Here is a 17,337-nt window from a genome sequence, read left to right as displayed (position 1 = left end):
AAGAGGTCACCACGCAGGCCAATTCTGTTTCTTTGAAGGTACCCAGATGCATGAACCAAAACAAACTGGACTTGTAGACATTGAACCAAGAGCAGGAAGAACTCTGTAAACAGACAGATTGGAAAGGAAATGAATTTGTTTTTGTTTTTGTTTTTAAATGTCAAATTATGACAAGTCACCAGGGTAGTGGGGTGAGCAGAAGGCAGTTTTAACATATCTGCAGACACTGAATGTGGGGAGGGAAGGTCTGGCCACAACCTGCCCAGCTGCATCCAGATTTCTTTCCAGCTCTTTTCTGGATTTCTGGTATCAGAAGTGACACCCCAAACCAAACCAAGATCAGGTGGCAGAAATGTGACCAAACACCACTCTGCCCTAACATACAGCAAAAATGGCTATCCCAGCCAGGCTGGACGCTCCTTGGGCATCTTCATCAGCACAAACCTTCCGAGCTGCCTTTTATCTGACCCAGATGGTCTATAATAATTTCCTACGATTACTCCCCGGTTCCTTTTATCTTTCATTTCCATCCAAACATATTTTGTCCTCCTGCCAATGTATTTATTATGTGACATTCTTTCTCCCTTCAGACACAATATCCGCCCTGGCCCACACTGGCACAACTCCCCTTTGCCTGTTGTGTCTGCCCTTGCATAAACTTTCCATATCCAAATTATTCAAAGTCTGTTTCTGGTTTTAGCCCCTCCTTAGTAATCCTGGTTGCATAATGTGCCTATTATATCTCTTGCTATTTGTTTTCTTTCAGTCGCTTCTTGCCCTGCATATGAAAGCCATTTGTAAGGAAAGCTGTTTAGAGTTTGCTTTTAGTCGCCCCCCCCAACACCACCCCCTTAGTTTCCTTATGGGTTCTGCCTCCATCCGTGGAGTTCTTTAGACCCGACTCTCCTCCCTCTCCCAGGCCCCCTCCATCTTCCCGCGACACGGCGCCTTCTTCTCAGATGTACGCGTTTTTTACCATAGTGTCTTTGTGCATTGCTGTTTGATTCTGCAGAAGAAGCTGGCCAGATTCCTTTACTTGCTTTGCAGCAAGTCGCTCGTTTAGTGAGAACTCGTTCAAGATTGCTTTTATCTCCATATGTGTCTGGAATCTGAAAAAAGTATTTAAAAAAAAAAAACTCATTTTATACCTTTATTAAACTTTAGCTGCCTGTAAGTGAAAATTATTTTAATCAACTTCCTGTTGGCCGACAGGGGTCACATAGCTTCAGTTATTCTTTTTTCCTTTTGAACTTTTTTTAAGATTTATTTGTGTGTGTGTGTGTGTGTGTGTGTGTGTGTGTGTGTGTGTGTGTGCTTGCATGTGTGCATGCCTGTCTGTCTGTCTGTCTGTCTGTCTGTCTGTCTGTCTGTCACATGTGTCCAGGTGCCTGAAGAGGCCGAGAAGAGAATGTCAGACTCCTGGAGCTGGAATTATAAGCAGTTAGCTGTCTGATGTGGGTGCTAGGAACAACACTTGAATCTTCTGGAAGAGCAAGAGACATTCTTTTTAAATGTGTGCATTCATGCGTGCGTTCGTGTGTGCGTGTGTACGTTTGTGCGTGTGTGCGTGTGTGTATGATTTTTACTTTATTTGTATGGGTAAGTTTTGCCTCCATGTATGTCTGCATCACATGGGTGCAGTACCCACAAGAGCCAGAAGAGGGTATCGGATTCCCTGGAACCAGGATGTGATCACCTACAGATTCTCTTTGAGTTCGCGGAAAAAGTGTACCATAAAATGTGACAAAAACACTTGTATCTCTTGTTTGATTTTAGTCCAGCCAAATAGTGATGAGCGGTAGAAGAAGAAGGAAGATAAAGCCGCGGGTGTGAGTGGAAGTCTAAAAGCAACTGTGAAACATTTTCAAAAATGCAAATTCCTCAGGGAGAGTCTGTGTCTTTAGTTAGCTTGTTACAGGGCACCCCTAGTCCGTAGGGTAAAAATGGAGATGCTGTTTACAAGATGCGGTGGTGGGATCCTCACCAGGGTTACTAAAATGCTGCTAGGAAGAAAGGTGGTGTGATTGGCAGGCACTGGACACCGCACTAGTTCATTCAAAACGTTTTTTTTGTGCAGTGAAGTAGTGAGTCACCGATTAACCTTAACAAGGAAAGCAAACACACCACCATGACTTACACTGAACTGGACTTACCAGATGAGTACACTGAACACACATCAGTGTTCACCCAGGGCCAAGTTCCCCACACTGAGATCCACACTAAAGAAAGTGTGGTTCCAAGCTTAGGAGACAGAAACCAGCAAATCCTTTGAGCTTGGAGCTTTCCTACTATATTCAGAAACAAGAATTTTAAAGACAAAGAAGCCACTTGTGTTGCATTAGAAATACAGATCTGGTAATCCCACTGTCTACATAAAACTAATCAGGAAAATATTCTCCAGGTTTCTCATGATAGGCAAGTAACTTATTTGCCCTGTTCAGTTTCCTCTGACGTAAAAGAAGAATTAGCATGGTGTCTACCAAACAGGGAAGCATGAGGGTTTTCTTTTCTTTCTTCTGTTATTTGACTTCTTTGGGTTTGTGGATTGTAGCAGGGCTATCCTGTACTTTATGGCTAATATCCACTTACAAGTGAGTATGTCATGTCCTACGCATGTCCAGAAAAATCTTTACTCTGATGCTTGGCACACAGTAAACACTACACAACAGTTTGCTCTTATTATTACTGTTTGAGAAAGCTGACATTCAAAAACAATTTCACCTCTCAAAGTCTCAAAAGGATACTCTGAAAGAACAACAAGAACAAAGTCAAGATTCGCTCCGTAGTGTCAGCTGTCAGGGATTTTCCATTGCTCCACTGGGACCTCAGCAGCACCTGTCCTCTGTGTTCACCGTTATTCTTCGTTATGTCTAGCATCTTCTATCACCACAAAATGGTTCACAAAGAGGAAAAATGCTTATTACGTCAGGCAGACCGTTGTCCTGGGTAAAGGCCACTGGTCTGATGACAGATTTGCCTTGGGTGAAATTGCTCTTCACATGCATCACCACAGTCTTCTGACCTTCCAGATGACAAGCTTGCAGAGGTAAAGCCATCCGTGAGCGGTTTAAACGCATACACCTGAGCCTTGTCGCCTGCAACTGTTGGTCATGTCTCAGAGGACAACTCTGGAACGTTAGTGATCATGCACTAACAACGATTTCTTGGGAATTCTGTTAAGTATCATTAACTCTTGGAAATTCATCACTAACTTCTGTTTCTCACTACTACCCATTTTACAAAGTCAAATTGTCAAAGTTAAGAGACTTGTCCAAGGTCACACCATTTATTCCTCCTTCCAGAACACAAGTTGAGAGTGACTAAAGGAAATCTCCATTATGAGAAAAGGCAGGGGAGGGCAATTTGTACTATATTTTTCTGACATAATTCAATCTGATTTAAGTTCATTTCTGTTAGAACACATGCACATATTTTGTGAGAGAATAAATTTCAGGTGGCTTCATTGCCTCCAGTGTAAAGAAGTCTGTTTCCTGACAGAAAAGTAACATTTTTCTCTTCTTTTTAATTAATTAGGATCTCTCTCTCTCTCTCTCTCTCTCTCTCTCTCTCTCTCTCTTTCTCTCTTTCCCCCAATTCCCCCCTCTGTGTGTGTGTGTGTGTGTGTGTGTGTGTGTGTGTTTAGAAATAAGTATGTGGAGGTCAGAGGTCAACTTTTGGGAATTAGTTCTCTCCTGCCACTTTGTGGGGATCCAAGGGTTAAACTCAGATCATCAGTTTTATGGATAAGCCTCCCAAGCCCCGAGCCACCTCTCCAGTTCCGAATTAACATTTTTTTCAACAACATCGTATGTATTTATATTCCTCTCCAGTGAGGGAGTGGTAGGTTCTTGCTTATTTTGAAGCACAGGCCATCAACTTAGTTTCTGCACAGAGTTTGGTGGTATGTGTTTAATTTAACCCATACATTTAATTGTAGAAGAATCAGCTCTCTTTTATGTGACATTCTTTGTATCTTCAAACAGTCTGTCTGTTTTGATCTATCCCAGCTTCATGTTGAAGTTCACTTAGAAATTCTCAAAAATATGCTTTGTTATAAAACACTACTAAAGAGGACCTACTGAGTAAATTAACATTGCTACACAAGGAGATAGTCTTAAACTATTTGTATTATAGAAAACTAGAAAAGGAGAGAGAAGGTGACCTATTGCAAATTTATTTATATCTGACGTGTGTGTGTGTGTGTGTGTGTGTGCGCACGCGCATGTATGTGTGTGTGTTGAGCCATCATAATCTTTTGCCATCCAGCTTTTATGACTTTAGGCAATTAGAGAAAACATCTCTCAAACCCTTAAAGTCGATGCAGACAGACACTGAGGCTAAGGGACTACAAAAATCACTGTCAACAAAAAGTTCTTAACTCTTCACACTGAAAGTCAAGGAAATCAAAGGAAAAACTTTGTGGAGAGATTACTTATAAAAAAAAAAAGTTCATTTCAGTCTCTTTTTGGAGCTTTATGCCAATCTGATTCTCCAGCATTTAGGGCATTTTGATCAGAACCTAGGTAGAATTCCCAGAGAATGCCTTCTCTGGGAAGCACAGGGAAGGCACAGCCTTTATAAACCAAGCATTTTAAACAATTGTCTTGCCGGGCAATAATGACGCACACCTTTAATCCCAGCACTTGAGAGGCAGAGGCAGGCGGATTTCTGAGTTTGAGGCCAGCCTGGTCTACAGAGTGAGTTCCAGGACAGCCAGGACTACACAGAGAAACCCTGTCTCAAAAAACCAAAAATAAAATAAAATAAAATAACAATCGTCTTGCTGAAGAACTGCCCTTTACCTAAAGCTGGTTAGGTTCCTGATGAGTGATGTTATATTTCTGATTTCATGTTTTCATCTCCCTCTCCCTTTCTCTCTCTCCCACCTCTGTGTGTACTGTGTTTGTATACATGTGTGTGCAAGTATGTAAGCACTAATGTGCTAAGGATAGATGCTAGGATCTCATATATGTTAACCACACAATCTGTCACTGAGCTAACCTACCCCAAGACTACATATTTTCCTCCCTAGGGAAGACATTTGCTTTTTAAAAAGTGTGTGTATGTGTTTTGCCTGCATGTATGTCTGTACATCGTGAGTATGCAGAGCCTGTGAAGACCATAAGAGAGCATCAGACCCTCTGGAACTGAGTTACAGACAGTTGTTACCACCGTTGTTAGTTGGGGCTTGATTGTTTGGAAGAGCAGCCAGTACTCTTACTTAACACCCGAGGTGTCTCCCCAGCCCCTACTTTTACTACTTTAATGTGATCTTGGGGTATTCATGGGTTCGGTAAAGTCACCAGAATTTTATTTTTGAGGATTTCTCTAAAGAATATGGAAGTTAAAAGCATCCCTAGTAAGGTGAAGGCTTGTACAGAATTATCAATAGGATCCCAAAGCCCAAGCCCCACAGGAGGGCTATAGTCTGTCCCCACTAGAACCAGACACCCCACGGTCTTGAGGTCTTAGCCCTCAGAAGAATGAGAAGAAAGCAAAGGTTAGTTCGAGAATCATAGCTGAGAGTAAATCAAAGCAAATCAACGCCAGTGAGATGGGAGGGTGACCAAAGATGAGAGACATGAGCCGTAAGACTGTGGCCATCTGTCAGTCAAACAGACTGAAGGTGGGGAAAAAGAAAACCTGCAAAACAGGAAGTGCATATGGCACTCATGAGCAGACTGCATAGGCAGCACAAAGGTCCCACAGGGCCTTAGAGGCTGGTGAGGAATCGAATAAGTTTAGGAGACAGAGGCAAGGAAACAGCAGCAGATCCTCATTATGGAGACCACAAAGATCAGTTTAAAGTTGACAAAGGAAGAAGCTGATTCATAGCAGCCATGGTGAGGTACACCTGTAATCCCAGTGTTTGGGAGGCAGAGGCAGGAGGATTGCCAGAAACTGCAGACTAAACTGATCTACAGAGCAAGCTCTAGGCTAACCAGGTCTATAGAGTAAGACGTTGTCTTTAAAAAAAACAAACAAAAAAGGATTATACTATTTTAGACAAAGTAGAAACAGCACAAAGAAAATATACAATATTGTGATATATTTATATGATAGTAAAGCACTTTAGGTAATCAATATTAATGCTGAAGAAAAAGGCAAAGATATCTGAAAAGGTAACTGGAAGGTTGGGATGCTAATAACGGAGCCATTCAAAATGCTGAAAATAGGTAGGGATACAATGTAAGAAACGTTTCCAGGAACAAAAGAACTGGTTTTAGTTTATATGAAGCATGTGTGCATGCAAGTACACACACACACACACTGCACATACATACCACACACACACACTTATACACACACACTGCACATGTATCCACACACACACCCATACACACTTATGCACATACTTATGCACACATACACCCTGCATGTGCATACCACACATACACACTTATGTTTATGCACAGTTATGTACACACACACACCCTGCACAAAGATACCACACACTTATGCACACATACACACCCTGCACATGCATCACACACACACACTTATACATACACACTGCACATCATACACACTCCACACTCTCACATACCACACACACACACACTTATACACACATACCACACAGCACACACACATCTCACCATCACACAAGCACACCACACACACTTGTACATAGAAACTAACACACTAATGAAACAAAGAATAAGTCATATCAAAACATTTACTGGTGAAGCTATAAAATTTTAAGAATTCTCTAGGTTTCCAGGTACCTTCCTGCCATGCCGTAGGGCAGAAATCAAGTATACAACTGAGATAAATAAATAAATCAGGCTATCTCCTTCTAGCAAGCTGGAATGAGAGAAGACAAAATAACACTGTTTTTTAGTATTTGAGGAAAAGAAAAAAAAGTTACACCCAGTGTTGTAGAAAGTGGGCCTCTGACCAAGTGGCGGTTTATATGCATTTAAAGCTCCCAGGCATGTATATGCATTTCTGCCCTAATTACACTTGGAGGCCTGGAGGAGGAACCTCAGAGGGTGACAGAGTACATGAGGCAGGGGCTCCTTCTATACAGTGGGGAAGCCCTGGTCCATGCCTGGCACAGACTCCAGTGCAGCCACGCTGGGTCACTCACACCTCTGCAATAACCCCTCACCATGCTCTGTAAATGAGGCCAATAGACTCATGAGTTCCCCACGGTGAACTCCAGTGAAATTCTGTTCTGCTTTATGATGGGGCCTTATAAGGATGGGGTAGACTATTGTGTCTATCTCCCCACAGAAGGGATTCTTGCAACACTCAGCCAAATGTTTACTCAAGGGTAACGGCAGCTTAGAAGTTCTTCTGTACTTCAGAAGAACATGGTGGCCACTGCACACTTCTCAACAACCTTCTCAATGGAGGTCATGATAAAAAGTACCTCTGTGACCCCTATAATTGTTTAAATTATACTGAAGCAACCAAAAGTATTTTTTACTATAAAACAAAAGCAAATTTGTAATCTCTGACCAAACCAAAATAAATCTGTAAATATGAAGGATTATGAGTTGTTGGGTATTTTTCATCTTTTCTAGTAAGTTGACAGTCTCTCTTAGCTAAATCTTTAACATGCCAATAAAAATAATAACAATCCTTACTACATAGAGAATTTTACATCTGTCTAACCAATTATTCATCTACCTGTCATTTTACCCTCACAGTATCTTAATAGGTACATGTAAACATATCATAAACAATTATGTTTATCAAACATTAACAGTAGTTATTTGGGGATAATACCATTCTGAATGATTTGTAGCTTTCTCTTTATAAACTACTTTGCTTAAATTGTTAAAAGGAGATTATTGTCACTGTAGTGGACTAACATTAGCCAGAAATTCTTCATAGAGCTTCTTCTCAGGAAGTAGTGGCGTCTGCCTCCAGTCATTGTGTCTGAGGTGGCATTGTAATTACCATTAACAAACAACAGAGACAGTGTTTTGAGACACCCGGCCACCACCATGCTCACTTTCAGGTACCTAAAATAGCTATGCTGTAAACCCTCCAATTTAAAAAATAAAAGAACACACACACACACACACACACACACACACACATACACACACACACACACACACACACACACACACACACACACACAATCCTCTTAAATGGTCCTAGTGTCTCTACCACCCTAGATGAGGTACTAGGCATCAAGTGAGGCTGTCTGTCCCTGCTAAATTGCCCAGGGCTATACAAAAGAGCCCAGGCAGAGCTTACTGAACATTCCAGTTAATCACAAATCTGTGAGTTTTAACTGACTATGTGACTAGGTTTTAGAGTTATTTCTCAAATAATGTCCTAGTTTTTTTTTTTTTTTTTTTTCCTATTGCTGTGACTAAGCACTATGGCCAAAGAAAGCCAGAGACTTAGAGCTGTAGAGGTTGAGTCCATGACTGTCATGGTAGAGAATGTGGCAGCAGACAGGCAGGCAGGACACTGGAACAGTCGCTGAGAGCTCACATCTTGAGACATGAACACTCAGAGAGAACTAATTGGAAATGGCACGGGATTTTGAAAGACAAAGCCCACTCCCAGTGACACGCCTCCTGCAACAAAGCCATGCCTCCTAACCCTTTCCAAATAGTTCCACCAACTGGGGACCAAGGGTTTAAAATAATGAGCCTAGGAGGGCCATTGTCACTCAAACAGGCAGGTACAGCAATAGATAAATGTTTGAAATTTTAAAGTAACCCTTTTAAAACTCTAAATAAGATGCTGAAGCCCCCATTATACATCGAAGGGGAGAATACATCTATGCAACAGCTTTCTCTCCTTTACTAATGACTCCTGAGGTTCTCTCTCTCTCTCTCTCTCTCTCTCTCTCTCTCTCTCTCTCTCTCTTTCTCTCTTTCTCTCTTTCTCTCTCTCTCCCCTCTCTCTCACCAGCTGCTTCACTCTACACTGAGATTTCCTCACAATGTCCCCAACACAAAGTCTGTATCTGTCTCAACACTTATTGAAGGTAAAAGATGAACTAGAACCAAAGGTTTATGTTACTGAGCTATTGCTAAGTGACGAACTTCTCCAAAACTTCACAGCTTAAGACAGACAAAAGATGCCTAGCACTTCAGTTTGTCAGATAGCTGGGGAACCATTTAAAATGGTGATCCTGTTCCTGGTCTTTCATTGGGATTTACTGGAGAAGCTGGCTGGGGCTGCAGACAGTGAATCTCAAGATAGCACACTTACATGGCTGCTGGGATTTTGCAGGTCCTTAGAGCTACTGAAGTTCTGATAATCTGAAACTCATTTCTTCCAAAGCCAAAGGCCAAGAAAGTAAGAAAGAGACCCCATGTCTCTTACGGCCTTTTCCTGGAAGCCCTTTATTCTCACAATGCTTCATTGATTACAAGTCAGACCCTCCAGTGGGAGAAGAAGCTGACAGGGCATGAATGCCAGGAACTGGAAATTCTGGGGCCTGTCTGTCACAACCTTTTAGACCTAGTAGGCATCAGTGTCTGAGATCTTCATAAACTTAAGACACCTGGCAGGGCCAGCCTGCAAGTATGCCCATTGGGTCAAAGGAGCCTTCCACCAAAAGGTAGACTGTATTTTCCCAAAGGAAGGGGTGACTTCTGAACTTCACATAAACTCACTTGAGAGACCGGACATACTTCTGGTTATAAATAAATAAATAAAATAATTACAACATAGAATTATGTCTATTCTGTGACTTCAAAATATGCTAAGACTTTTGAGCCGTCACCAAGTGTGGGCTTAATTTTCTAGTATTGGAGGCCAATCAGAAGCCCCTAGAACTTGGTTTTCCATGTGACCTTTCCCAGGCTTGCTGGCTCATACCACGCCCAGATGCTCTTCCCCTGCTCACTCTTAGCTTGTATCCCTGGAGTTTTCCAAAATCTGAGAAGAATTCTGCTGTTGCACCCCGTGGTGCAGCTTACTATTTCCTCAATAGCCTATTTTGAAGATCAGTAGGAGAGAAATGCACGGGGAAAGTTCCTCGTGTTTTTTAATCAGTTATTAAACAGGAAAACAAAACAAACCCCCTTGAACCGTGAACTTGAGGCTCCCAAATGGTGCCGCCTCAGCACAATTAGTGTCTGCTCTACCAAACATAAAGTCATTGTAATGAATGACAATCTAATCCTATCAAATTAGTTTCTCAAACCCTCCCAAGACTGCTCACTACCCATCATGCTTTGCTTTCACAGGTCACTCCTGCCAAGTCATCCAACTGGCCTTCTGGAACAGCTGTGTAGAGCTGGAGTCATCTCCATGAAGAATGGCAAGCGGCTGTGGACTTCTGGGACCACTCGTTTTAAAAATAGGTATTTCTTATAATCAATGATCCTGTAGCTTAAGGTGACAGCACCCTGCTTATCTGCAGGAATGATGAGTGTGGATATCATGGACACACACCTCCTCCTTTCTCATATCAAAATAGTTTTTGTGTTTGTGAAACCATTGATTTATCAACAATCAAATTCCACATCTGCCCTTCTGTTTTCCTCCTTGGGGCAGTCTCTGATGTGGTAAAGCACCTAGCCTGCAGCTAGCCTGGCTTTGCTGGGTTCTGATAAGGTGCATCTGTCCTGACCCATCATGTCAGCCAGCACCATTAAGACTGCCTTTGACCCTCTGTAGCCTCCAGCTGACAGGTGCATAGTCACCTTACTCTTAAGACTCTGGATCTCTAAGGCATGTCTACATAGCTGCCTTCACTGCATCAGGCAGTGTGTTTGAGACTGTGACATTGCCTGTGGCCAAATCTCCAGTCACTTCCCTTGGTCATTGCTGCTCTGATGCTTAGTGTTGGGCTCCAAATTGGTTCCTGGAGGTCTGACTCTTCCCAGCCATATACTAATAAGGTTCACATCTCCTGCTGGCTGAGTCCTCACTGGCACAGGTGCTCAGTACCATTTCTCAGTCATAGAGTTGGCTCTGGCCCTCACTGTATACTTTGTATCAGAGAGAACTGTTATTCTTTTAAAAAGTCATTGTGTCCTCTCAAGGGCTTTAACTTATCACGTTTCTATGCTAACTGCTACATCATTCATCACTCTTGATGTGTGAGATGAGAATAGTTGGCTTTTTAAAAAATTGATTTTGAGGGTTAACATACAAAGTAGTGGGTTTCATGGTGAATCTTAAAACATATGTGGTATTATTCTTTGCTCTTCTTTCCTCCTCTCCCTCATTGCCCCCCCCCCATGAGCCCGCCCCACTTTATGGCTCCCTTTTCGTTGTTGTTGTTATTTTATTTTTTTGTCGTTTGGTTGTTTCAAGACAGTGTTTCTCTTTGTAGCCCTGGCTGTCCTGGAACTCACACTGTAGACCAGTCTGGCCTTGAACTCAAAGATCCACCTGCCTCTGCCTCCTGAGTGCTGGGATTAAAGGAATGCGCCACCACTACCCAGCAGTCCCCTTTCTTTTAGACTCAACTTCTGCTTTCATCTCTAGAGGTTCAGCATAGACCTCAGTTAAAGCCACAGTCCCAGCTCCTTCTAGAAAACAGCCAGTATTGTAGGATGTCTCCATCACCTTCACAGCTGCCATTGTCAAGTCCACCCGCGGGGCTCCTCTGCCATTAAGCTCCCTAATTTCAGTCCTTACTCCCTTCCTGCTCCCGTGGCTGGTCTTGCCATCTACAAGAAGGCAGACCCTGAGCTTCCATAGTATGTTTCATTTAAGATCTGTGCGGCAGAGCGGGTGTCAGGTGATCAATTCCCCACCCCAACCCCAACCCTCACCCCCACGCCCACTCCCACAATTAGAGGGGCTACAAAAGAAAACATCTACAAATGTTTGCGGTCCACTGTGGGATAGTGTCAGAAACAGACACAGAAAGATGTTTCAGACCCTGGGCAGCTTCTGTGTGTGTGTGTGTGTGTGTGTGTGTGTGTGTGTGTGTGTGTGTATGTATATATATGTATACATATATATAAAAGTGTGTGCAGTGTTGTGGTTGCAGAGTCTCCATGGCCGAGACTGAGGGTGCAGCTCATGTTACAATGCACACTTAGCTTATGTGCCCTGGATTCTAGCCCCAGCTCCAAACTCAAAGTCCCATGAGCACATGAAGTTCCTTTATATCTTCGCATGGATGGATCTGTTGGCACACAATCTAAAAGCATCCATTAAGACACTAACTGGAGTGATCAGCTTTGCAAAACTGCAGCGAGGCGAGGCCCCGTGAAGTGCGCATGCTCACAACAGCTGCGCCTTGATAACACTCCCACCTGCCCCTCCCTCTCCATTCTCACTCATTTCTTCACTACCATTCTGCATTTATGTACTTGAATTTTCTTGCTCCAGTAGATCACGATGCATAAGCAATGATGTGGGGGATACAACTGAAGACTGTACACACAATAGACCCTTTTCAGAAAGCAAGGGTTCCGTGGTCCCATCTGGCTGCAGTGCAGTACTCTTTTAGATGCTGAGGGTCCTTGCTTTGATTCTTTTGCTAACACAGTTCCCACTTTTCTTTGCAGCACTTCTAAAGCACCTCTACACTATGTGGTCACACCTGTTCTCCAGGATCACAACACCTGACCCACCACCAGCAGGGGGCGCACCTTCTCCCGGTGTCCTTTCCACACTTCCCTAGACCCTCTATAGTGCTCAGCCCTTTTAATCCCGGCTTCTGTCTGCTCCAACCTTGCCTCATCTGGTACCCAGCCTCTGTATCATCTCTTCTTATAGATACTGCTGGTGAGCAGAGAAGGAGGAAGGCCAGGACCTAGGGCAATCTGAAAGAAACTAGAGAAAGAATCTGTCACAAGAAGCTGCTGTTTTTTTGAAATACCTTTTAAATTTTTAAAGGCTTCTTTCCCTGACGCTGACTTCTCCCGAGTATATCTTCCCTTCTTTCATGCTCACAGCGTCTGTGTCCTTTGCAGTCTTCTGTGGCATCTCAGAAAACCCACTTCCATCTAAATATAATTGGGAACGGGCTCCTGAAGGGCGTTGGAAAGAACCAAACATTGATTGTTCTGTCCCAGTGAAAAGCTTAATCCTCAGCTATGCCTGAAGCAGCTTGTTAGCCAGCTTGCCTTCAGCAGTACCCTGAGCCATCCCCAAAAAGACACACCCATTCTCAGTCCCTTAGCTCTCCACACAAAGGCCGTGACCTTGATCCTGACAGAGGGCTACAACAAGCAAAATGCCGTTTGTCCAGTAACTAGGGCTCTTTTTTATCGAGGCAAGAGGTAAAGGCACATGTGGATCCCGGTAACAACCCTAGTTACCTGTCTACCCTCCCCCAACCCAACCTGCCCCTCCACAGGCCCGTGCACACAGAGCACACAGCTACTGGAAAGTCTTTAGAAGACTGTGCCACTTGCCAAGCCACCTGGAGCCCTCCCTATGGGTCACCTGTTGATTTTCATTGCTTACTTTAAAATTTCATGTTAAGGTAGATCCTCAAAGCCCCAAAGGTGCAAAGAGTTCCTCGTTCCGTTTGCAAGCGCTGTCACAACTCCATGCTGTAGTTATTCAGGATACACAGGTACCTAGACACCACGATCTTGCTCTCCGATGTTGGATTCTGAGTTTGATGGAATCTCAACTTTAAAAAAAATAAAATGTTTCTTTGGTGTAAGCAACCTCCATATGGCCACACTATACATGTAGTGGTTGGACTTGAAGAACAATGTGGTTCATCCCCTATGTTTTGAATCCCACTCCTTGTTTCTTCTAATTACTTCGAGTCATCTCTGCTGGGGGAAAAAAAATGTCCATGATGTTGAATAATCGCTCTCATCAGTCCGCTTCAGCCCACACACCATTTTAAATTCCTTCTGGAAGTTGGTTTCTAACTAAACAGCAGGAGGTTCTCTGGATAATTCTATGCGCACATTTGATGTCCTTGCACTTCCGGTGCTCTCCCCAGAGTTGGATCGACATGGATTTTTGTCCTTACAACTGAATCCCATGGGCCCAATGTAAGCCGACTTCTAGAGGAGCATTTTTTCAGATGAGCTGCTCAGAGCTGCGGTGGGAAGGTGGAGGGTGTGTCTTAGGAAAGTAACTGATGTGTGCGAAAAGGATTCTGCAGTCAAATCATCTCAAAAGGCAGCGTGATAAACAGGATTGCCACGGTGAAAAGGTGTCTGCAATTGAGGATACACAGGTTTGAAAAATATAAATTAAGAGATCTCACTTATTTTTTATGACTTATTTTCATTTATTTGTATATATGTATGGATTGTGTGTATGTGTGTGTGTGTGTGTGTGTGCGCGCGCGCGCACGCGTGTCTATATGCCGTGTGTTTGTGGATGCCTACAGAAGCCAGAAGAGGGCGTCAAATCCCCTGGAGCTGGAGTTGCAGGCTCTTGTGAACTGGACTCAGGTCCTCTGCAGCAGTGCTCCCTACCACTGTGCTACTCTTTACATCCCCCACTTAAGTTTTCTTCTCACTTATGTGTTTTTTTCTCATTTCCTTTCATTGTCCTTCCGTGTTACGTGTGTGACGTGCTATTATTCGCTTGTTCTAACAGTTCCATGCAGAGCATTTTTCAAGTTTCATTTGCTTGTGTTTCAGATACCTATTTGATTTCTATGTTCCTATATTTAATACCAGTATAGACGCAATGAAAGTTTCATCTTTGGACCCAGTAATATAACTCAGTCTAATGACCTGAGTGTAATCCCCTGGACACATGAAGGAAGGGGAAAAACAACTCCCACAGATTGTCCCCTGCCCGTCTCATGTACTCTGTGATGCACACACACCTACATACACACACACACACACACACGGGGAGGGGGGGGACATACTCATACAATAATTGATTAATTAAAATTTTAAAATAATACATTTTTTAAATGTAAAACTAAGTCTATGTGTGACAGAAAACATAAATATATCTCTTGATTGCAGGATTTCTCAGAATCTTTACCATGTTTCAAATTACAAAGAAAATATATATATGGTGCTTCCCATGTATATGTCACAGAAAGTCTGTAACTGAGGCTCTTTTCTTTTTGGATTTGTTTGTTTGTTTATGTATATGAGTGTGCTATCTGTATGTACACCTGCATGCCAGAAAAGGGCATCAAATCCCATTGTAGATGGTTGTGAGCCACCATGTGGCTGCTGGGAATTGAACTGGGGGACCTCTGGAAGAGCAGTCAAGGCTCTTAAGAGCTGAGCCATCTCCCCAGCCCTTGCTATTGAGAATCTTACAATACATGCCTTTTTAGAAAATAAAGATCACCTACTATCCAACTTCCTTTGTCCTAAAATAGAAAAGCATGCAAACAAAAGAGAAAAGCACAAGAAGTAGACAACATTTGTTAACAGAAACATCTCTGTGGCTGCCACCTGAAAGAGCCGTCCCCATCAGTGTATGAGCCCTCAGCCAGCACAGACCTTCTGCCAGTACCATGCCAGGAAACTCCAGGCCAGCTCTGCTCTGCACTCCAGACCTGCTGGTCTCACGTGGCTCCTCACTGTCTCTGTTGGCTTCTCTGCCTGGCCTTCTGGTGGCTACCATTTCTCTACATCATCCTCTTCCTAGTGGTAAGGCATCTTTACCAGGTTTTAAGCAAACTCTGCTTGCCTGGACCTCTTGCTCCCTACCCACCCTCACCTGCTTCCCACCCTCACTTCCACCTCCACCAGTTTTCCAGCTGCCCTGCCTCTGACCTTCACCTGTGGCTTGGCACACAGTTACAAAGTAATAACATTGACTACTGAAGCTTGCCAGACAACAAAGTATTGGAAGGATTTCTCTTGCCACATAAAAGATCCACCCAGCTAGAGCAAGAACATGCATGAGAAGAAAGACTGGAAGACTCTATGCCATCCCTTGGCTTCTGCTGAGGTGCCCGTGGCCCACAGTGTTCCCACAGTATTAGTCCCTGGATATCCTAGAGCTATGTTCTGATAAGCAATGATGTTGCAAAGACTTATCCTTTCTATATTTTTACTGTAGAACCAGAGCCTTACTTATTCACATTTTATTAAGAGCCATGACAACTCTCTGCTTATAAACCAGATTATGATCAGCCTGTCATTTTATTTGATAGTCCTTTGTTTTTACTTACTTTTTTTCTGTTAAAGTGCCCCCAAACCCTGCAGGCATGAGTGCCTTGAAATTAAAATGTATTGTTAATATTCCAGGCCACACACACTGATGCTTCATGTGGCTTTGAGGTTCGCTGCTGAGATGAATGCGTCTGATATTCCCAGGCTGAGAGAATGTGCCCAGTCCAGCCTGTGTTGCAGAATGCCTTTGTTCCTGGAGGCAAATTTGGCAAGGTTTTGTGTTAAAGGTTCAACTGGGATTCACTGTGTTTGTCCCTCGAGGTCACTTGTCAGTAAGTTTAATGAAAGGCAAACAGGTACGTGACTTTAACACAGGCAAACATTCTATTTTCGGAAGTGTGTGTGTGTGTGTGTGTGTGTGTGTGTGTGTACATCTCTAGAGAAGCGTGTGTCCATGTGAGTAGCTAAGGAAAAAAAAAAAAAAAAACCCAAGCCCCTCATTGAGTGGCATCAGAAAGCCAGAACATTTAGACAATTGACAAGGTTGCTTATTGAGAAGAAATTACCATTGTAAACACGCATCAGAAAAATACCTTATTTCCATTAACCTAGATGCTTGAAGAGTACTTAGCATATCATGTGCATCATCTTTAAGGCAAGGGATCTTATCCTTACTATTGCTGTGACCCTTTAATATAGTTCCTCATGTGGTGACCCCCAACCTTATAAAACTAAAACTTCATAACTGTAATCTGCTACTGCTATGAATCATAATGTAAATATCTGATATGCAGGATATCTGATATATGATCCTCAAAGAAGTCTTGACCCACAGGTTGAAAACTGCTGATTTAAGGACTATGACCTCTTCATGCTAAAGGAAACCAAGTTCCAAGCTACACTCTTGGTCCACTGAGTCTGTACCATAAGGGTATATTATAAAGAATCTTGGCACATGGGTTCTGGTCCAAGGTTGAGGGCCCAAATATGACAGGGGTCTTCCTGTTGACAGATGTGTGGTTCAGGATATTATGCCAAGAGATGGGAGCACAGGAGAGACCTAAACAAACTACCTTTTATAGCAGGCTCACTCTCAAGATAACCAGCCCTATGTTCAGAGTCTTAAAAGTTACTTTGCTTCCACGAATAGCAAAAGAGTGAGTAAGTTTAAATATGAGCTGAGGAATCAGGAATGTTTGGGTTATTGAACTTTTAAAAAAGTCAAGCTGAGCCCTGCCCACAGCAATGGATCCAGCTTTGGTTAGCCACCTGTTTGCTCTCTGATGCTGGCTACACTTGCACCCCTGTAAGCTGTGGGCAGGGGGCAAAGTGAAATCTCCACAGCTTGATCATCTCATAGAGGGAGTCAGCTATGTACAAA

The 17,337-nt window shown here is 43.1% G+C and overlaps 1 long non-coding RNA gene across 2 annotated transcripts in view; it reads left to right on the top strand.

Moving 5' to 3' along the window:
• The window catches only part of LOC143442222 (uncharacterized), a 55,376-nt gene extending 39,078 nt beyond the window's left edge, over positions 1-16,298 (top strand). Inside the window, exons 3-4 of one of the 2 annotated variants that reach the window (XR_013110232.1) lie at positions 10,173-10,289; positions 16,092-16,298. This is a non-coding gene — a long non-coding RNA (uncharacterized LOC143442222). Of the gene's footprint in view, positions 1-10,172; positions 10,290-12,455; positions 14,081-16,091 lie in introns of those variants that run through there. The other variant, XR_013110231.1, reaches the window with a different exon arrangement.
• The last annotated feature ends 1,039 nt before the right edge of the window (positions 16,299-17,337 follow it).

The sequence above is a fragment of the Arvicanthis niloticus genome, chromosome 5, assembly GCF_011762505.2.
Source record: "Arvicanthis niloticus isolate mArvNil1 chromosome 5, mArvNil1.pat.X, whole genome shotgun sequence".
Lineage (NCBI taxonomy): Eukaryota > Metazoa > Chordata > Mammalia > Rodentia > Muridae > Arvicanthis > Arvicanthis niloticus.
This window is presented reverse-complemented; position numbering and strand designations above follow the sequence as displayed.